The sequence below is a fragment of the Vidua chalybeata genome, chromosome 2 (genome assembly GCF_026979565.1).
Source record: "Vidua chalybeata isolate OUT-0048 chromosome 2, bVidCha1 merged haplotype, whole genome shotgun sequence".
In the NCBI taxonomy this organism is placed as follows: domain Eukaryota; kingdom Metazoa; phylum Chordata; class Aves; order Passeriformes; family Viduidae; genus Vidua; species Vidua chalybeata.
In genome coordinates this window covers 59,420,716-59,442,993 of record NC_071531.1, presented here as the reverse complement: position 1 = coordinate 59,442,993, position 22,278 = coordinate 59,420,716, and the positions used below count along the sequence as shown (strand labels likewise).

General features: G+C 43.5%; 1 long non-coding RNA gene across 1 annotated transcript; it reads right to left on the bottom strand.

Annotated features, from left to right (window-relative positions):
* Positions 1 to 19,878: 19,878 nt before the first annotated feature.
* Positions 19,879 to 20,963, bottom strand: LOC128784607 (uncharacterized). Its single transcript, XR_008429552.1, has 4 exons — positions 20,616 to 20,963; positions 20,385 to 20,529; positions 20,196 to 20,265; positions 19,879 to 19,990 (listed from the first exon to the last, which is right to left on the bottom strand). It is a non-coding gene; the product is annotated as an uncharacterized LOC128784607 (long non-coding RNA).
* Between the last annotated feature and the right edge of the window lie 1,315 nt (positions 20,964 to 22,278).

Genomic DNA, 22,278 nt, shown 5'->3' with positions numbered 1-22,278 from the left:
TTCAAGACGAAACATCCTGACCTTCACCAAGACAAATCATCCCAAGAACAGCCCGGAGAGGAGAAAAACCAGAAGCACGCCTGGAATTTCTCGCCTGTGACCTGCTGGACAGTAATCAGGATCATCTCCGGACCGACCTTGCGCTGATTCGGCTTTTGGTGAGAACAGTTGAGATTAAGAACATGGCGGGGGGGGATACTCCCAAGAGCAGATTCGAATTTTGTCAGCCCTACAGGGGGTGGCATCCACACATCTTGTGGAGATGGCTCCAAAAGAGCTAAAGGCCCTGTTGTTGTGGGTGCGGTGTAATTACCCGCACACAGAGACGCATCTCTTGTTTGAACCAAATTTCTGGCAAGAGATCAACAGGCATTTGCATTATCTGGCCACAAAAAGAGATAAGAATGCCGCGAAACTTTTGCCTTCAGTGAGAATAATGCTAGAGTCATTTTCACAACGCGGCAAGGGGTCTCTCGTTTTACACCAAATAGCTCAGGCTCCTGGAGGAGCACAGGGAGAATTGCCCAGCCAGCAGCATGGGGCAGCTCTCTTCACCACAGATCAAGAGGAAGCAGAACCGCTTCCTGTGGAAAAGCAAGGGGATGATTTTCCATCACGTCCAGGGTCCCCGGATTCCCACAGGTCCTCAGATTCCCCTGAGCCCCCAGAATCTCTAGGGTCCTCCGATGCAGAAACCCCTCAGTCGGTTGCAGATCAGCCGGGGATAGTTATCACCCTCGGTGAGGGAGGAGACCGGGAACACCCCGAGTCTACACTCACAGCGGGGGGGGGCTGCAGCAGCACCGGCGGGGGAGGGTGCAGATGGGAGTGCAGAACCCAGGGAGGAGGGGGAGCCGTCTCTCGCAGCGGCGGCGGCGGGCAGTTTGCAACAGCCCGCGGCGCCAGAGGGAGCGGGGGGGGACTGTGAGGGCAAAGGGGACCAATGAGAAGGCAGGGGATGCGGGCGTGACAGTCGTACGTCCTAAAGGTCCCGTGACGCGTGCCATGGCGAGAGCCCGCGCTGCCGCAGCGGCAGCTGCCCGGCAGGCACAGGGTGAAGGCTCCCAAACCACAGCAGCGGCGTTGGCCAGGCAGCAGGCTGAGACAGAGCAAAAAGCTACGGCAGATGCTCGTCTCGCGGCAGCAGCAGCGCGCATGCGTGTGATGGAGAAGCGAAACCCAGAAGCCGGGGCGGGGGAGGGCACCTCGCGTGCCACGGGCGCGACACGAGCACAGACGGGACGGAAGCGACACGCTCGGATTGTGGGCATCGGCACAGAGTCAGGAGAGGCGTGTCCCTGTGATGGGCAGTGTGGGGTGGAGACATCAGAGCCGGAGTGGGATCGGGAAGGTGGCGACGTCAGTCTCGGGGAGGATGAGAGCGCTCCCGAGGTCGCGGCTGCGCTGGGGAGAGTGAGGAGGAGGCGCGGTCAGGGTCGGGGCGGGAGCGTCCACACCCCCGTGGTGACACAGGCAGGGATGGGGCGTGTCCAGGGTGCAAACGTTTGCCAGGGCACCGCCCCCACACCGTTCCCACGGCAATCAACTCATGCGCACTCAGCCTGTGCCCACAGCCAATCCCAGCCAGCCTCAGACATTGTAAAGCTGAAGCAGTTGATACAGCAAGAGTCGACATCCCAGACTGCGGGATTTGCAAGTGTAAATCAATTGTTACAAGAATTGCTCAGGGATTTATCAGAGATACAGATAGGGGAGCAAACGTCCGAGTCTTTTACAGTGCCGACCTCAGCCGGTCAGACGACAGCGCCACCCAGTGGCAGGACCGCAACATTGCAGGAGGTTTTGCCGGACCCGGTTGCCCAAGCCGTTGCGCCACCCAGTGGTGGGTCTGTAACATTGCAACACTTTTTTCCAGTTATATACAAAAAGAAGTTTAGGGCGAGGAAGACCAAACCTGCACGACAACAGGAACCTTCGCTGATTCCAGAACGACATGAGACTCAGGACACTCCTGCTGAGGTGCAGCAACAGGATGATACTGTATGTATCACCGCTTCGGAGGGTGTCCCAGTCTGGACAATTCCAACATCAAGGTCTGCTGATTCTTCGCGTCAGGGAGAGTCAATTTTAATATCAAAAGGGGTTGTTGAGTTTCTTTTACAGTATTTGACCACAGCCTTGGAGTCACATTCAGAGCTGTTGACTCATCTTCCGAAAATTTTTCAAACAATACAGGGCAGCCGTGTGTTTTCCTTTGCAGCAGACGTTCCATTCTCATCCGCAAGCACCCAGCCCTCATCTTCGCAGATGCCACAGATGCCATGGATGTCGGTGAGTTCTGCTGCACCAAAGCCTCAGTCACAACAGATGACTCCACTCTACAGGCAAGTACCCACAAAACTTCCAGCTTTACCGAGCGCAAAGCTAGACTGGCAGGACATTCGAGCAGAATTGGAAAAGGAAAAAGGTTTATTGCAGGGCTCGGGAAACATCATGATGCCAGTGAGCTATGACGCTCAGGGACAAAACCCAAGGTGGGAACGCCTGGATTGTGGTGCGATCAAAGACTTAGCCAAAGCCATCTGAGACAATGGGTTGTCATCACCGTACTTCAAACAAATGTTGAAGACCATTTTTGGTATGTATGATTTAACACCCTATGATCTTAAATATCTTGCAACATCAGTTCTTACAGACACCCAAGCTCTTGTGTGGCAGAAGGCATGGAGGAGATCCCTGGAGGAGCTGAGAGCCAGATACCAGGGCAGACCAAATGCGAACCTCACCATGGTGCAGCTTGCTGGTGATCCCCCCGAAGACGACCCGACTCAACAAGCGGTGAGGCTTCCACGGAACGTGCTCAGTGACATCAAGGAAGCGGCACAGAGAGCAATCCTACAGATTGCTCCGGCAGGAGCCCAGGACAACATCTACACGGAGATCAAGCAGGGTCCTTTGAGCCATTCTCCTCATTTGTGGATCGTCTTTCCCAAGCAGTGGAACGACAAGTGGTCGATGAGGGGGCGAAACCACATTTGATCAAAAGCCTTGCTTTTTCCAATGCCAACCCGGAGTGCAGGCGGATCATCAGCATGATGCTGCATCAGACCACCTTGGCAGACATGATAGAGGCATGCAGCAAGGTGGGGACACCACAGCATGTGACATCCATCATGGAAGAACAGTTGGGAGAGCGGATTGAGAAGCGTGTCAAGGAGGCTCTTGCAAATTACACAAAGAACAACGGCAACACAGGAAGGTGATGTTTTGGATGTGGGGCACAAGGACATATTAAAAAGAATTGCCCACAATTTGCAAAATTCGACAAACCACCAGATCTTTGTCCTCGATGCAGGAGAAGGAGGCATCTTGCGAGTGAATGCCATTCGCAGACAGATGTGGATGGAAGACCTCTACCGCATCCGGGAAACGGGAAAAAGAGCGCGAATCATCATGGCGGTGACGCAAAACCAGCAGGGGCAACCCTCGGGGAACAACGAGCAGATCCCCTCAGCAGAGCAATCTCCAAAATCCCCAGCGACCCAGACTTGGTACCGCCCGGATTCCAATGCGTGCTGGCAACCGCCAAATTGACGTGTCTTTTGGACAACAGCCACACAGTGATACCCACAGGTGTAACTAGGACTTCCTGGAAAAGGCAAGATTTTTTGATAATGGCCAGGGACAGAAGCAGCATTCTTGGACTTGTTGTTTATCCATCCTTGATTTCAGCAAACCACAAAGAGGAGCTGATGGTCACAGCAAAAGCCCTTCAACCACCTTTGACAATTCCAAAAAATACACTGATAGCCCAGGCCATGGCTTTGCCGTCCCATGCAGAAAAACAAATTATGTCAGTGCTTAACAGGCAAGACTTCTTTTCTGGTGATCAAGCGGAAGTACATGCATCCTGGGTGAAACATTTGAGCCGAGACCGACCCATCGTTACCTGTCAGTTGACTTGTAATGAAAAAACAGTCGTCATTACAGGGATGCTCAACACAGGGGCAGATGTCACAGTCATTTCATACATCTTTTGGCCCCAGGAATGGGACTTGGTTGCACCTTTGGATTCTCTCGCAGGCATAGGAGGAAGTTCCCTATGCATGCAGAGTGAGAACGCAATCGTTGTCACAGGTCCAGGAAGAAAAACAGCAATCATTCGTCCTTTCATTGTGCAAAAACCCATCACAGTGTGGGGAAGAGACCTCTTAGCACAGTGGGGACTGAGATTGGAATTGGATTTTTAACAGGGGTCACTGTGGCACTCACCACTCTGAAATTGACTTGGAAAACCAATGATCCTGTTTGGGTGGATCAGTGACCCCTTGAACAAAAGAAATTGAGTGCATTGAAAAAGTTAGTCCAGGAACAGCTGCAGAAGGGACACATCAAACCAACAAATAGCCCATGGAATTCCCCAGTGTTTGTCATTCACAAGAAAACTTCAGGATCTTGGAGACTGCTTCATGATCTCAGGAAGATCAATGAGGTCATCGAAGATATGGGGCCACTCCAGCTGGGACTTCCATCTCTCTCAATGATCCCAAGAGATTGGTCGCTTGTCATCATCGATCTCAAGGACTGCTTTTTCAGCATTCCACTTCATCCAGATGATGCTCCACATTTTGCATATTCCATCCCAAGTTTCAACAGGGAGGAACCCCTGCAAAGGTACCATTGGACCGTTCTTCCACAGGGTCTCAAAAATTCTCCAACCATCTGTCAATGGTATGTGGCTCAAGTTTTGCGTCCAGCGCGGGAGAAACATCCGAAAACAAAAATCGTTCATTACATGGATGATTTGCTCATCGCGGCACCAACAAAACAGGAGGTGCAGAGAGTCTGCAATTGTGTGATCGCAGAGGTTCAAAAAGCAGGAATGGAAATTAGTGCCTTAAAAATACAAGAAATTGCACCTTGGAAATATCTGGGATGGAGGATCACAAAGCAAACAATAAGGCCACAAAAACTGGAGATCAACACAAAAGTCACCAATCTGCAGGACTTGCAACAGCTTTTGGGGGAGATCAACTGGATGAGACCGATCTTGGGAATCACAAATTATGACATTTCATCACTGCTCGATCTCCTGAGAGGGGACAACAACATCAGATCTCCCAGAACTCTCATGCCTGAAGCACGGAAAGATCTTGAAAAGATCACAGATATGATTCAACAGAGACAGGCACATCGCTTTGCGGAATCGCTGCCTTTCCACTTGGCAGTGTTGGGGGAAACAGCACAACTGTATGGGTTGATTTTTCAATGGGATTCATCTCAAGGAGACCCTCTTCTGATGATAGAGTGGGTTTTTTTAGCTTACAGGCCCTCAAAAACAATTCTCACAGACTTGGAGATGATGGCTCAGATCATCATCAAAGCAAGGACAAGGCTGCTGACAATGTCAGGCAGGGATTTCTCAATCATTAATTTACCTCTGAAGAAAGATTATTTTGAATGGGCAATGCAAAAATCACAAGATATTTCCATCGCGTTGTTAGGGTATCCAGGGGTTTGCACTGTTCATTTCCCACCTCACAGAATGCTAAATGCAAAAATAAGTTTTAGAGAAAAACCAAAATTACGTCAGGAACCAGTGGAAGGGGTGACAGTGTTCACTGATGGTTCAGGGAAAACCCACAAATCAGTGATCACATGGCAAAACCCAAAAACAGAGGAATGGGAATCAGACATCAAGACAGTGCAGGGTTCACCACAAATTGTAGAATTGGCAGCAGTGGTCAGGGCTTTTCAGTTGTTTCCGGAACCTCTCAATCTGACCACAGATTCAGCATATGTTGCGAATGTGGTCAAACAATTGGAGGGATCACTTTTGAAGCACACAGATAACGAAATTTTATATTCATATTTATCATGCATGAGAACAATCCTAGAAAATAGGGAACACAAATACTTTGTTACACACATCAGGGCACATTCCTCACTTCCAGGGTTTTTAGCAGAAGGGAATGCTCGCGCAGACAAGCTCACAATGCCCATCTTGCAGACACTGCCAGACATTTTCGAGCAAGCAAAATTGAGCCATGCATTCTTCCATCAAAATGCTCAAGCATTGATGGAATCCTTTCGCCTTTCAAAAAGCCAAGCGAAGGAAATCATCAGTGCTTGCCCAGATTGTCAACTTGTGCAGCCACCTGCATCCACAGGAGCAGTCAATCCAAGAGGATTGCAAAGTCTCCAGCTGTGGCAAACTGATGTCACAAAATACCCATCTTTTGGGCGGCTCAAAAACATCCATGTTTCAGTTGACACATTCTCAGGGGCAATTTTTGCATCATTACATACAGGGGAAACCGCAGAACATGCCTGCAGACACTTTTTACAAGCATTTGCATCATTAGGGGTGCCACAAGAAATAAAAACAGATAATGGACCAACCTACACAGGCAAAGTGCTTGACAGATTCTTAAAAAAATGGGGAGTCAAACACATTTTCGGTATTCCTCATTCTCCCACAGGTCAAGCAATCATCGAAAGAACACATCATACCCTGAAATCCCTTTTGGATAAACAGAAAAGGGGGGAGGCAGGTGCAACACCTTATATGCGGTTGAACAAAGCTCTGTATGTGTTGAATTTTTTAAATGGCTCTTTCTCAGAGCCCACTCCACCAATTATCAGACACTTCACGAACAACACACAAGCAAAACTAAGGGAAAATCCTTTAGTTCTGATCCGAAACCCAGAGACAGGACAAATCGAAGGCCCATTCACATTAATCACTTGGGGCAAGGGTTTCGCTTGTGTCTCCACAGGGCGAGGGCTGAAGTGGGTGTCAGCAAGGCACGTGAAACCTTACCGGGCACAGACGCAAGGGACACAGATCCAAGAAGCAAAGAGACAGGCACACAAACGAAGGCAGACAACGGCGCTGCAAACATCTCATCGGACAATGATTGACAACTCAGAGACTTGGGGCTCTTCTTGGGACTCGAGTGTCATTCGGGTGTTGCTGCACTGCAAGGTTTCTCACAGAGAGTGAGGACATGGGCATGGGGTTCGGACAGATAGTGTTCATGTGCTTCATTTTTTTGCCTGTTGCCATGAGCAATAGGGCACATTTTCCCATGAGACAGCCAAAGGGAAATGTGTGGGAAACTTTGGCAAAGGCAGCAGGTCTGAACAGCATTTGTCTGACTCATTCAAGGCCAGGGAAACCATTCTCGACATGTTTGGTAGGTGTGCCGGTGAAGGAATGGCCGATCCCAAAGAACATCCCTCCAAAGGTTCTGAAATCTTTTTTGGATCCTGTGGAAGGATGGCATGTTTGGACACAGTTCCTTCCTGTGGCTCATTTCGAACCCCAGGAATTGGACATCTTTGGGTCAACAAGAATGAAATTTTGCATCATATTCAACCCATCGGGAGTGACAGAGACAGATAACCACACGATAGATGTCACTCCAAACCAGCTCCTTTACAGAAATGCATCATCCTGGTGCAATTACACCAAGATGATGAGCAAACTATCCCTCCAGAATCCAGCTGTTTTACCAAAAGGAATTTTCTTGATTTGTGGGGACAGAATTTGGCCTGCTATCCCTGCAAAAATCAGCGGCAGTCCATGCAGCATTGGAGAACTCTCATTGATAACACCCAATTTGAAAACTTTGAGGGAACAGTCACGCAGGAAAATAAGATCCACTGAACAATATGGCCCAAATTGTGATGATGAGGTTTTGTCATGGTTTGACATGGAAGTGAATTTTTTCCAGGAAGTTGGGTCAAACCAATCAGTGGTCAGGTTTGGATATTGGCACCTGGAGTGACCACTGAAAGTATGGACACGCCTCTGATAACACAGGGGGTTAAAAGCAAGAACTCCCAGGAGAACTGCCTCTTTTGGTTCCAGTTGTCAGAGAGTGCAGACTCTCCCCTGCCCAGCCTTAGGCTGGGTGGGGGAGGGGAAGCCACGCGGCCTTGTCCAGGTAGGCCAAGGGACTGAGGGTCTGGAACCGAGCCAGCTCCTGGACGGAAGGATGGAGAGAAGCGGAGATGCCTTTGTTTCCCCCTCCCCACCCCCAGAGGGAAAGCGACAGAGAGCCTGGCGGCACCTGGAAATTTGCCAGCAGAGGAGAAGGAGAAAGGAGGGGGGGGATAGTGCCCAGTGTGGGAGACGGAACGCCGGACCGAGATATCAGCCGTCCAGGGAGTCTGAACTTTTAACCCTTTCCAGGAAATGAGGGCTTTGTAAAATATTACTCCTCCTTGATTCGTAGTGGAAGAGAGATAGTCCGGGACCTGAGATGTTAGAAGAAGAAATATTTAGGTGGGAGGGACTGTAGTCCCAGGATGAGAAGCTGAACTGTTGTAACTTTGGGTCCATGGCAAAGCATCCTTAAAGGAGCCCTATGAGCAGTCTGTCCATGCACGGTGGTGAGAGCACTGTGACATGGAAAGGAGAGTGTCACACTGGCAGATTTTTTTCGGGCGGTTGCCATGTGTGACAGGGAAACACAGGGTGGCAGCTGTGTTTCCTGGGGGGTCTGTGGTGCAAGAGAGACTTCTCTCTCCCTTGATAGTTTGAGTATTGATTATCTGAAGGGTGGTAATTTGATCAGGAATCCCGGGTGATGTTTCATGGTGGGTGTTTTTGGAACTGGGAGGAGGAGGGGTGTTTTAAAGAGTCTTCATCCTGGATTTAGTTTATGTGTTTTCTGTAGTAGTAGTAGTTTAATAAAGTTTTTTTTTCCTTTTGTTATTAAGCTTGGGCCTGCTCTGCTCTGTTCCTGATAACATCTCACAGCATTTATTTAGGGAAGGTGCATTTTCATGGGGGCGCTGGCATTGCACCAGTGTCAAACCATGACAGGTTTATACCTGGAACAAGGCTCGGTGAATTGCAGTAGCAATTTTCTCACCCCAACCAGCATCAGGGATGGCCTTGACACAATTGGACCACATGGCGTGTTGGTTGAGCAAACACACTTATGCCATTTCTTCTGCACTGAGTGACATGTTAACAGATATCGATAGTGCGAGACAAGCAACGCTTCAGAACAGGGCGGCAATTGATTATTTGCTGCTATCACACGGACATGGGTGTGAAGAATTTGAGGGGATGTGCTGCATGAACTTGTCTGATCACTCGGAATCTATCCATGAAAATATAAAACAAATGCAAAACAGCATCAGCAAATTGCAAAAGGTTACAGGATCCTGGTGGGATGACTTCATCAACCTTTTTAGTCTCTCACCATTGTGGAGGGAGCTTTTGAAGATAGCATTTTATATCCTTATAGGATTTCTAGTTCTTCTGCTTGTTCTGCCGTGCATTTTTCTATGCATTCGGAGGGTCATGGACAAAGTGGCAAGACAGGTCTTCTTGGTGCAAACAGGATGGGGAGATGTCAGAACCCAAGGTGTCCCTCAGACACTCTTGGATGTTCCGGGTCCAGGGCAGAAGCCTCTGAGACCCTGGCAGGCAGCCAGAAACCCCTGTGGTCTTGAGTTTGACCCATGGAACAATTTACCAACTTTGCAGGAAGAACAAGAAATCACAAAAGTTTAGATATTATAATAGAAGTAATCACAAAGTAAAAGGTAGGATTTTTGAGTGCTGTACAGGGGGGTTTTAGGCCTTGTACAGAGGGGTCTGAGTTTTGTACATGGGGGCCAGAGGTTCTAAGATGGAGGGATTTGGGCGTGCCCTGTCCTCCTTCTTTCTTCTTCCTATTCCCCATGTTCTTGGTGGTGTTGGCACTCACAGATTGGTTTAGAGTAGAAAGCCACTGTTCAACATAGGTAATAGGCATTGGGGAAAAACTATAAACATTTAATACGTAATGTGTGATATAAAAGATGGCACCAGCCCCTTGGGGGAAGAAGACGAAGGGAGACGAAGACGGAGGGAGACGGAGAGAGACGCAGAGGGAGAAGGAGTCAGGGACAATGTCAGGAAGTCTGTGTGCCTTGAGATAACATGCAATAAACTGCCTTGAGACCAGACGACTGAAGACTACTGAGTCTTTCTTTGAAGGCACGGGTTGGAGGAGAGACTTTACCACCACCCGGAGTCACCCCAATCTGGGGGAAGACTCCGGCACAGCACTTTCTTACAAAGTTAGCCATGTAGAGAGCCTTTGTTAGCTTTCTTTTTATCTTTATTTTCAAGTGAAAGGAAAAATTAAAGAAAGCATTTAACTAAATAAAGAAGAGAAGGCAAGGTAAAAAAAAAATAAAATTCAGCCAGTCTTTCTGTACCATTCAAGAAGCAGTAGATGGAAATTGTCAACTGGCCGCCTTTCTTCATAGGTGAAGGCAAGAGTCTGAGCTCTACCAAACAATGACTTTTCCTAATGCATCTAAATTACAAAGGAATCTATGCTAAATAACTTCGTCTTGGAAGCATGTGGAGGCTTTAAATGTGTTCTTACCTCCCACAACTGTTCATTTCATGAGGGAGTCTTCTGGTTGTGTACAGTACAGTGAACATGAGCAGTTCGTCCTGGTTGTGAGAGAGATTTTTAAAGACATAGTTTGATTTTTGCAAGGTTTAGTAATTCTGAATGTCCCTCTATTGACAAATGGATGAATTTTAAAGCATTCATTCAACTGCTAAGCATAGAACCAAAAAGGGAGAGGTGTCAAGGACACAGGATTTTCTAAAATGTGATGTTGACTTTGGTCTTTGTGTGAGAGATCAGATTCTGCCAATGTCAGGAAATCATCGGATCACAGCATAATTCAGCTTTGCAGACACCTCTGGACATCTCTAGTTCAGCATCCTGTTGGTGAGATTGTAATGTCCAGTGCTGCACTAGTTTTGAAGGGAAAAACTGGATATGAGACAATTTGATAGGTACTTGGCAAATTGTCTGAAATATAGAGGGGTTAATCTCAGGTGACATTAGGCCCCTTATGATTACCTTAATTTTAGCTAGTCACTCATGTTCCCTCTCAAAGGAGTAGAGATTCTTCAATAAAACAGTACATAAATATTGAAGACAGATTAGATGAATCTTCCAGATTCTCAGCTGATGAAACTTAGGCAGCTATCTCAGACTGGCTGCCTAAATTTTAGATAGACAAAGTCAGGTGAAATGAGTCCCATGTGTGATATTAACCTCCAATAGCATAAAGGAACAGAGGCTTTCTTTGTCAGACTGTTTGGCTGGAAAGGAATTAGATTAAGTAATAAATAAAAAAGAATTATTGACTTTAAGGTCGATGGTGTTTGATTATTTAGAGTCTGATACATTAACATCTATTTCTTGTTTTCAGTATAGAAACTTTTTGGAGGCTGCTGTTCTGCTGGGTATTAATTTGAGAATTAGATTCACATGATGACTAGATATTACCCCAGGATGTTCAAATTTAATTGCCATTATTCTCACACAGGAGCAAGGCAAAGAGTAGCCAGGCAGCTTAGGATGTTGGAATGCAGGACTGAATGAAAGAACATTATTTTTCTTGTCATCAGGTTTTAGAACAGAAAGACGAGATGAGAGATAAATCAATGTCTTAGAATTGCAGTCTACAGTCTCCCTCCTATCCTATTCCTTAAAATGGATTTCACACTTGATATACAAGCCTGAAATGTGCTAAAAAAGACCTTGGTGACTGGAAATGGTAATCTGTGTGCTTTCTCCATTTTTAAGGGCACCAGTGCAAAACAATATTTCATCTGAGATGGAAGTGAAGATAGAAACTTACAAGCTTACATGATCTTGTGTCAAATTTGCTGAGTCCTCTGCTGAGATGTGGACAGCTTTCTCTGTTATGTGTTGGAACACAGAGGGCCAGAAGCAGAGAGAGCTTAGACCTTTCTCATTGATATTTTGCAATCTGAGCTCAGTGACAGACAAGCAATATTTTACATAGCTTCCCTCTCAGCATGTGGATTTTCTTTTTTTTCTTTTTTTTTTTTCCTGTGTTTGCTGTTAGTGTAATTTTCCCCTCCCACTTATCAACAATTGCCAAAAACATATTGCTTGATTTAAACTGAGAATTTGCTCTTAGAGCTGTGGTATTACCAGCATCAAAAAGTTACAAAGAGTAATTTGCAAGTCAGACTTCAAAAGCCACAAGAATTTGTTAAGATAAAAACCTTCCATTGTATTCTTGTTGTATTTTGTTACATTCTGTTATATTATTGTATTGACTTGTGATTTACTTTTAATGCTCAGAATATCATCCTGTCTTCTAAATTTTTGGACAAAGTTCAATCTCCAACTTCCAGCCTGAGTTTGCTTACTCTCTTATGCTCACATTCACCTCTCCTAGTAATAGGGATTCTGTCCTTATGTCCCCTACCTCACATTCTGTCTGCTGGGAGTCATATGCCCAGACATAAAATTTGTTCAATTCCCTCCTGTCTCCCTGCCACTGAATTCATTGTGTTGCCAGGATTGTACTCCAACTTGAAGCCCCATATTCAACCCTGGATTTTTTGATCATCCAGTTTGGGATTTCTCTAACCAGCTGTTGCCATCTAAAAGTACATGTGGATTCTGGAGCTAGTCAGCATGTGCAGATTTCAAAAAATTAGGGAGAAATACAAATTGCACCTTGTCTTAAATCTGGCAGAAAAAAAAAAAAAAAAGGGTCAGATGATTGTTGTTTTGCAAACAAAGTTTTCATGGAATAGCCTACTAAGAAAGCCCAGAGTGACAGGCTCAGATGAACAGGTCTGTACTGCGGAAATCAAAGGAAAGGCAATATGTATGGACTTTTGTTACTTGTAGCACTTCTCAGTCATTTGTTTTTCTCTTTTAGCATTGGACGTAGAGGGAAGACATCTGGAATGATGAGTCTAATTCAGTTTTTATGAAGGAGGTATGAGGAACAATCAATATAGATGTGATGATGCTTCTGAGGAAAAAAATTAGTTAAAGAGAATTCTGAATGGATATGGAAACAAAGGACTGGCTCCCTTGAAACCAGAGAGTCAGGTAGAAGGTACACATATAAGTCTGCAGGTTGGCTTGCTGAGAAGGAGTCCTTCATGATTTGTCTGGAAATGCTACATGTCAAGGATACTATAACTTATCAAAATTTTTTTCTTAGAGCTGCAGGAGGAGGAAGCTACAGTGATTTATTTTTTTAACACACTTTGCTTTCTTTCTGATTAGCCACTCAAATGTAGGGGAATTTTAATATTTTTTTTCATGACCTTACATGTGAGCCCTAGATGCAGAGATTCCCAAACATACAGACACTGGTGTGCAAGACAAGGTGTTTTTGTATTCTACTTGGCAAAACAAATCATAAGGAAGTCAAGCGATTAGTTGTATAAACCTGTGAAACTCAAGAACCAAAGCCCCGGACTCTTTTTCTCTTTGACCATAGTAGCTGTTAGTTAAATAAATAGCTGTGCTTATATTTGAGAGGCACCACAGAAATATTTAAAAGAGTTTAATATGAGATAGGCAAAGATGGAAATGTGCAATCAGTGTGTCTCAACCATGCTGAAAATGTCAGAGCAGACAAATGTCCTGGAAAACCTGTATCAGCTACTCTTCTGAGGCCTGTCTCTCATGCATGCAATTATTTAGGGTTTTGTTTAAAATAGCTGGAAAAGTTATAAACACAGCTCCCAGTGTGAACCTGGCAGGTACACTCAACAGCCAGATGGAGGAATGTTAAATAGCATCTAGCCAAATTCCAAACTCCTGTGAAATTCAAGTGCAGAGGAGAAAATCAGGAGCTTGATGATTAAATGTAGAGAGCTGTCATTGCTGCATTATATTAAAATAACTTGCCTCTAGCAAGCCGCTACTATTTCTTCCTTTAAATCTGTCACTTTTGAGGAGCCTGTTACTCCAGCTGGCTGCATCAGTAGCTTTGGAGCTATGTAAGTTCTACAAAGAAGAGGGCACTTATAGAGAGACTTTTCATGAGCAGTAGGGGACCCATTAACCACTGAATAACCACCACAATGTGCAAGTCATATTTTCCTGTGACTGAATAGGACTCATCACAATCAGAAGCTTAAAGCAGAAATGATTCTTAGATGTGTTTTTAAGACACAGCAAGTCTCCAGGCAAAATGCAACTTATTTGTTTATGGATTACTGTAATTAATAAACAGATAGGAGACTTATTACTGCCTGAAGCTGCAGCACTTTTAATGATGTCCAGAGCAGATTGCTATTAAAGCTGTGAATAGTAGCACAATGAACCTGGCCTGAATGAGCAAAAGGAAGAGGAATAGCACGTCAATGGCAAAGTCTCTTACTCTTGGAGAATGAGCAGAGGTTTCTCATTATAAAGACTGCTCTTTCTTTGTCGCCTTTGTCTCTCTAAAGCAGACTACAGTGTCCTCCAATAGATCTCCATTAAGTTCATGTTCTTTTTCTTGAAGCTAGAGGCATATTCTCTTCTACTTGACCTCTGGAATTTTTCTTTCCTCCACAAAGGGCAGCTTTAATACATCTTTGTGAGAAGCAATTCTCCTGTCACACAAATTTTTGTGTCTTAAAAACCAACTAGAACTCTATTTTCTTTCTGCAGTGATTTTCTTTATTTTAATCATATGTGTTTTTCACATCCCAAGTCTGCAACTGGTTTGACTGGACTATGAGACCATTAGGTATTTTGGGGATAGGTATCTACACTTCCTTTTTAATTTTTTTTTTTTTTATATAGGTCTGTGACTTAAGCATGCCTTGTTTCCTCAAGGACAGAGCTAAAAATTGTAAGAATAGTTAGCTTTTTTTTTTAGTAGACGAGAGAAGTGGATTCAGTTGCCATGTTAATTTAGGGATCAAGATGACTCAGGTTCAAGGTTCTCATCCATTGAATATTTGGGCTCTGTTATGTGGTATGAAGAACAAGGTAAGTGCCCCATGTGCAGACTCTCTCTTTTTTCTGTGTTTTTTTGCGTCTCATCCTCAGAAACAGCCTATCCCCAGACGCTAATGCCCTACCTCTTTTCTCTGCTTATGTTTCCTGTTGAATTGGTGGGTGTACAAGAAGCACGTCCCTCCTTCCAAGCATGCAGATTTCCTCACAGCCTAGAGCTTGCTGAATGGCCCTGAAAACCGTGCAGATAAAATTCAGTCAATGTAGAAATTATTTGCATGCATTTTGAGGGCATTTACATGCTTGATGTGTATTCATGTTTGTGCAAATGTTTGTCGCATGGATAGGCATGTCATGTTCATTCAAACAGCACTTCTGTTGAAGGTGGCTGTGAAATTAAGGGCCCTTAGAGTTCACTAGAGGCTAGATGAGGTATGTGCAGGAAAAGGTGGACCTGAAACGAGAATGTCGCGATTTAGGAATGGTGTTCTTCAGTTTAGTACTCCTTCAAAAGCATGTGGCGCTCCTCCTCCCGCTTCCAACTGAAGGCACAAAAAGCAGAGGTTGAGATAAGAACAATTTACAGGAAACACCAATGAGATGAGAAAAATGAACTGTAGCAGCAACAATATTAACAACAAAAATGTACAAAAGAGAGAGTGATTCCTATGCAAAACTTTCACCAAGCCTGACCTGACGAGACCACAGCTGGGGCCATCTGACCCCAACTAGTCCTTCAGCCAGGCTTGCTCAATGGCATAGAACTCTTTCTCCAGGAAATGAGAGTCCTTTCTCCCTGCCCCCAGAATGAATAACAGAACAGCTCCCTGTCTTAGCCATGCACCCTCCGAGTACTGCAAAAATTAACCCTGTTCTGGCCAGAAGCAGATCAGGGAAAAAAAAAGAAAAAAAGAGAAGGATTATGTCTCTAAAACATGCAGGTTTGTATGGTAATGAATAAAGCTTATGAACTTTGTGAAGGGCAAGGGAGGCAGGGGATCAAGGGGCCAAGGGGTAGGGTGAGAGAATCTGTGATTTGTCATTTCATAACAGAAATGAATTGAAGGCACCAGTGAAGAAGAAGCTACAGCTCCTCTTTATGGCGTCCCCAGGAAGGAGAGTGTACAGATAAGACATGGAGCCACAGGAAAGTCTGAAACATAGGTCAGCTGCTCTTTCCTCCAGAAACCCTTGTGAGTGTAGCATCCCCTAATGGGAAAAGGTGACATGTCCAAAAAGGGTAAAGTGGAAAATACAATTACTGAGGACATGGTGAAAAGGGATTCTCCTGTGGCTAGTTTTTCTGCCTTCAGTGAGAGTCTCTGCTTCTTGTTAAGGAGCTGTTTCTTCCATTGCCAAGTAAGAGCCATTGCAGGTATCTTCTTCCTTCACATTGACATCAGGGGACTTTGCTTTAGGACTTTTCTAAAGACTGTGAAGAACTATGAGTTGTCTTATAAAGAAAAATGAAGCAAGAGCTAGAAGAGGAGGTGTGAGATACCAATTCACACCTAAATTATGCTCTAAATGGAGCTCATGGGACCTGTTTAAAAATTCTGAATGTTATTGTTTATGAATGCCAGTGTTTATAAAAATGTTTATATCAATTAAATTCCTTCTAAAATATCGTCATTAAAGTTAAATGAAGTGGAATTGAAAAGAAAACATCCCATAAATTGCTAAAGGATGGCTATCGTACTGCTTGTCCTATAATCAAGAGTGTTTGTGGAAAATATATGGTATTTCATCTAAGCCCTGGAAAATAGTAACAGCTTGTGACTTTTCTTGTTACTTTTGGTCTTATTAACTGTTTAAGAATGTTTCAGTCATCTACTGCAAACACAAAATTATATCTTTACACAGTACACGCCTTAGTCCATGTCACCAAGCTTGCTAGGAGATAGTGGTGGTGGTTTGTAACTAATTAATGAGTCTGTGTTGTATTTGCTCTAAAATCATATCCATCTGTGTAGATGATTTCTGTGAATTTTAACAGGGTCTCTATAAGATGTTATTACTTCTGTCATGCAGAGACAACTATATAACAATTTGCATAATTGTAGATGGAGGAAAATGTTAGCCTGCATATTTAAAACTGTTATATACATTTCCATCTCATTAAAGAAAGTCACTGGAGCTAGGTAGCATACTCAAGGTGGAGATCAGGTGGCAAAGTATATACATTACACAATCTAATTTTCTACTGTTAAAGAGTTCCAGCTGAACAAAACCAATGGAACTGACCTTGTTCATTGAAAAAGTTAGAAAACTCATTTAAAGAGTGCTTCTGTGAAAACACACATGTTCCTCTCTGTCATTGTAACTGTGACCTTGGGGATCAGTCACATTGGATGCGCTAAAGACATGCTTTCATGAATAAGTGATGATAAGCTTTAATATAATTAGGGATCTTAATAGGCAGAGAGGGAAGAAGTTTACTGTATTTGCAATGTGAAAGCAGAGGGACAGATTCACCGAGGGGATGCATGTACTCAAACCTGTAGTTTAGATCTTTTCTTCTTCTGCCTAAATCTGGTATTGTGTAAATTTTTGCTGGTGAGAATTTGTGGAAGTGCTCAAGTCTTGACAGCTCTGAATATCTCAGCACATACGACATGCTATAACCTTGGCAGGACCTGCAAGGAGGCAGATTCTGCTAAAATCACACTTGAGATTTAGCCCTGATCTTGTGGCTGCTTCAAAACACTTCTGAACAAGGTCCTACATATGAACAAACACATGTACTTCTGGCATGCTTTTTCTAATCCAATGAGTGGGAATACAGCTTGACCCTCGTATTAATTTGGATAAGATGCCTATTCTTTTTCCATGTTTCCTTGATAAAAGAAAAATTTTTAGTGGTGGCACAAAAAAGAATTCCTGGAAACTAATTAAGGAATTGAACCTTGATTACCTGCATTTATTAGCTTCCTCCCTGGCTCTGTCTGAGAGGGCTCCAGTCAGTTCTCTGAAGGACTAAATTGTAGGAAGCTAATCAAAAACATTGTGAACATCATCCTTGATCTTGGGGTCAGGAGTGCTTCCTGTTCCTTTTTAGATGGTTATTACAGATGTAATTTAGAATTCTTACTAAAATCTTCCAGAGAAAGGATTCTTACAGGTACTGGTAGGAATTTCACCTGGTAAAGTGGTGTGCAGGGGCTCCCTGCCAGATAGCAGAGTTTGAGCTCTGTAAGGCCCTACAGGGTGTCCCTAGCAATTTCTTGATATAGACAGAATTGTCCAAATTTTGCATGGGGCTTTCCCAGTTCTATCCTCATTTTTAGCACTGGATTAGGAAGATACAAAAATGCATAGAAGTAGAAATCTCCAGGATAATTTCAAATGGCCTTGGATACCTGAAGATTGGGAATCAGTGCTGGAGAGAGATGCAGGCTCAAGACTCAGAAACTATACATCCCTGTCAGGGTTGATAGGCTCTATGGGCTTTCAGTTGCATGTACCATATCAATTAGCAGAAGACAATCAGTGGCAGAAAAAAAGCATAGACTTTCTGTTTGTGACCTCCATCATCTGCTTACTGCACCACACCTGCCCCACAGGGATGTGAGGAAGCAATTAACAAAGAACAGCAGTTGCAGCTTCTGAAGATGACATAGAACTCGAATGAAGATGTCTAATAAAAGCATGTCCAAGTCCATCATCTCAACTTCTGGTATAACAGAGATTCTTCAGTATCTTCACTACTAATTTTGCACTGAGATTTAAAAATATAACAGGGATTCCATATTTTTTATGAACAGTATATTATAATCCAAATTTAAAGGAATCACACTTTGACTATGCTATGATTTAACTGGAAATGTGAAAGACATGATTTGAATCAAGAAATGTTTAAAAAAGACTCATAGTGGGTAGTTTTCTTCATCAGAGAAAGCAGAAGAAATAAATTTCATGCTCCTCTTTTGGTACAAAATGTGTCTGGAATTAAAAGTTTTGAAGTAGGCTCCATTGTGTATCTTTGCCTATTGTAAAATTGGGCAAAATTAAAATTCAACATTCCTTAAACTATTATTTTGTGATCACTAGTTCTCATAAATATTGTTATTAGGCTGCCATGGTCTTCCTACAGTCCTACTTACATCAGGTGAACTTGGTGAAAAATGAATGGGGGAACAGATATTTTTGAAGGTTGCAGGTTTTGTTGCAGGGGTGGAACTGGTATTCAAATAAGCAGTGCTGGGCAAATGGATATTATATAAGCTCAGTGAATAATGGAAAGTGATGAATGCTGTAACACCTAACTCATTACACCAGGAGAAAAAAAATAATCAGTTAAAAAAATGTGACATGCCAAATTTCTTTCAAAACACCCAATTGCATTTACTATACTTTTAACACATTTTGTACATGCATCAGACAAGTATTCCCTTATGCACTAACATGTTTTTCAAATAAGAAAGCTGAAAAAGGAAAGGATTTTAATTAGTATTAACACAGCCAAAGTAGCAACAGTGCAACATTTTGACACTGGAAAACAAAAGATTAATCGTAGTCCCTTTTGTTTGCCAATACTGCTTTTCCTTGTGATTTTAGCAGATGTTTGTGAAAAAATACAAAGGCACTGCAAGGCAGTGGTAGTTTTGTCACTGATTCAGTACCGTTACATTTTCTCTGTGATACTTATCATTAGATAAAAGCACTGAGTTGGGGCAAACTGATTGATCAAGGTCACCATAAAAGTATTTGAAATACAGGCAGCAATGTCCTAAAATGGCAAGCAAGTTCTAGTTCTGTCATTTAGATGCATGAGCAAAGCTTCAATAAACAGGAGGAACAGTGAACATTTATAAAACTCCTGCCCTGGGTCTGCTGCTGGTAGTCTCATTTTTCAATACAGGGCCGTGAAAACTCAATGCTAATATGCTTCCAAATGAATTTTGATTCTGCAAGGAGCTGCTCACCACAGGAATGATTTGTCTTTACTCTGACTTGCTCAGCTTTCTAATGCTTCACCTTTTTATTTTGTAATCTGTACCCAAGCAAAATTGTGTGGAGACTGTTGCCAATCCTCTCTCTGGCAAAAGTACTTTGAAGACAAGAGAGGTGATAACATCAGTTTTTGAAAGAAGACCATCTACATCTTTGGTTCTGTGCCAACTTTCTTTTCATCTCAGAGTCTCTAACAGATATGGATGAGCTAGATGTTTCCATAATGTCCAGAATGACAATTTTATATCTATAGATTCATCAAATACTCTCAGGAGTTCTGTTCAGGGTCATGGATTCATACATGCTGCCTGCAATACAAGCACAGAGCAGAAAGACAGCCATTTTCCAAATACTATTCTGTATAAAAAGAAGAAGTGATTAAAGTCAAGTGGGAAGTACAAAGGGACAGTATGATAAGGCTGAGGGAATCTTGAAAATGAACTGCAAAGAAGTCTTCCTAAAATTTATGGGGATCATTTCACAGTCATGGAGGCACATGTGAAAGTATGGCACCTGTTACTTGAAAATGCAGCAAAACTGGTTCTGAGGCTGAGCATCAGACAGGATAGAATGATGGTGGTGGCTGGTAAGAAAGGAAGTAAGGGATGCAAAACTGTTTATCTCAGATTATGCCTCCTCTCAGATGAGGCTCAGAGTCTTCTGTGCTTGTTCTCTTTCTGGTCCAAAGACTTGCATTCTTACCCATCCAGTGGTGCAACTTCAACAGTGAGGGACACCAGTCCCTTGTGCTCACTACTGGGTAGTCCACAGTGCTTGGAATGCCCTCTAAAGACTTAGAGTATAAGATCCCCCAGGCTGAGGCTGTTTTCCCTTCAAAGTTGTGCTGCTGTTGGTACAATGAGTTAAAACAAATTTCCAGTCCCTGAGGGTCACTGAAGAGAGGCTGGAAGCCAGCTGCATTATCTTGGCTACCTGAAAGGGTCTATCAGATAGGTGTCTTATTGCATGGTTCACAGCAGCAGGCTGTGAAGGGCTGGAGGGCTGGATTTGGGAAGGGCTGGAGCTCTGGTCAGATTTTCCTTATATGCCAGGGCTAAACACTTGATATTGGACACAATCATAACTCACTCCAGTGTCTAACTTAGTGGTGTGTACTCTGCACAACAATGTTTCTGATGGAACATTGTGTGAGTTATGGCTGTGTCCAACATCAGGTGCTTAGACCTGGCTTAGCCCTCTGAGTGTGCAGACCATGAATGGCTTCTTTCCTTCCCACTTTTGGTAATACTGTTACAAAAAAAATCACCCCTCCTCCTTCAATTATTGACTGCTGATGCAGTTCACCTCTACTATTTCTTGACCAGAGTGTTCCACCAGTTCATTCTGAACAGTCTGTGCCTTTGTGAGATCACATTTTAAATGGTGTTGACACTGGTGTCACCAGTGCCAACAAATACATGACAAATTCCTAGTGAGTGTGTATTGCTGAGTTAAAGTATTTCTAAGGATGAGAGTTGAGATGGATGAAAAGAGCCCTCATCCCAACACTGTAGCTGTATTAGTTTGCCTACCTGGTGTGCTCAGTGCAGAATTGTTATCTTGGATTCTTGCAAATGCTGATGAGTTTTCCATGGGAGTGAAGGCCCATGGCCACATAATCTCCATCTGTGTTACTGAGGCATCACACTTTTTAAAATGACATAGTTTTATCAGTTTCTGAGAGCTTGCAAAGGGTTTTTGATGCTGGAATTAAAGATGCATTTTTGCTTTATATTGCATGAGGGATATTTTTAATGTTAAGATAAAATGCCTTTTTGGTTTTTTTTTTATTTGTCTCTTTGACTTTCCCGATGACCTCCCAGAGACATTCAGTGTGTTGGGTGATTCCTACTAAGGGACCTCTCATGTTTTAAACTTTCTGTATCCAAATAAACTGATTATCAAAATAAAGACTCCAGCTTTTCTGTCTGGCATCTAGCTGGATTGTCCCTCATGTACAACACCAAAAGATTTTGGAAAATAGTGGAACTAGCCCAGGCTAATGATGAGAACTTTTGTTAAGAGCAAGACTATTATCATTATTTCCTGAGAAGAATTAAGTCTATGCCCAGTTCTATCCAGAAAGAGAGTTTTATCTGATCACTTGTGATTGTCTGGAGCTGTTTACCTTTGAGTATTCCTTCTATACTCTTTTGTACTTGAGAGGAGGTAGAATGGACCTTTGTGTCTCAATTTACTTTGACAGGAAGGAGAAGGTATCTAAATTTTAGAAGAAAAATGCATTAAAATCACCCATTTATTTTCTTAACCATTAGAAGACCCTTCAGGCAGTTGGATGAGATGTGAGCATCTGGTAATCTTTGCAAGCCTGAAGCTAAATAAAGCTAATCCAGAGAAGGAGGGTAGTTTCTTTTCTTGAATGTAGAGTAGAGCTCACACCACTCTTTTGTGAGCAGTGAGCCTCTTTTTCTGATCAGAGGCACACTAGGGAGCACTGTCAAATCTTCATCTGCCTCTAAGTCAACACATGCATAGAAGGCTGCCTGCACATTGGATTCCATAAGGAATCATTACCAAAGTACATTTAGAAGATCTATGTCATCAGACCTGAATCTGAATTTGTTCGCCTTTAAGC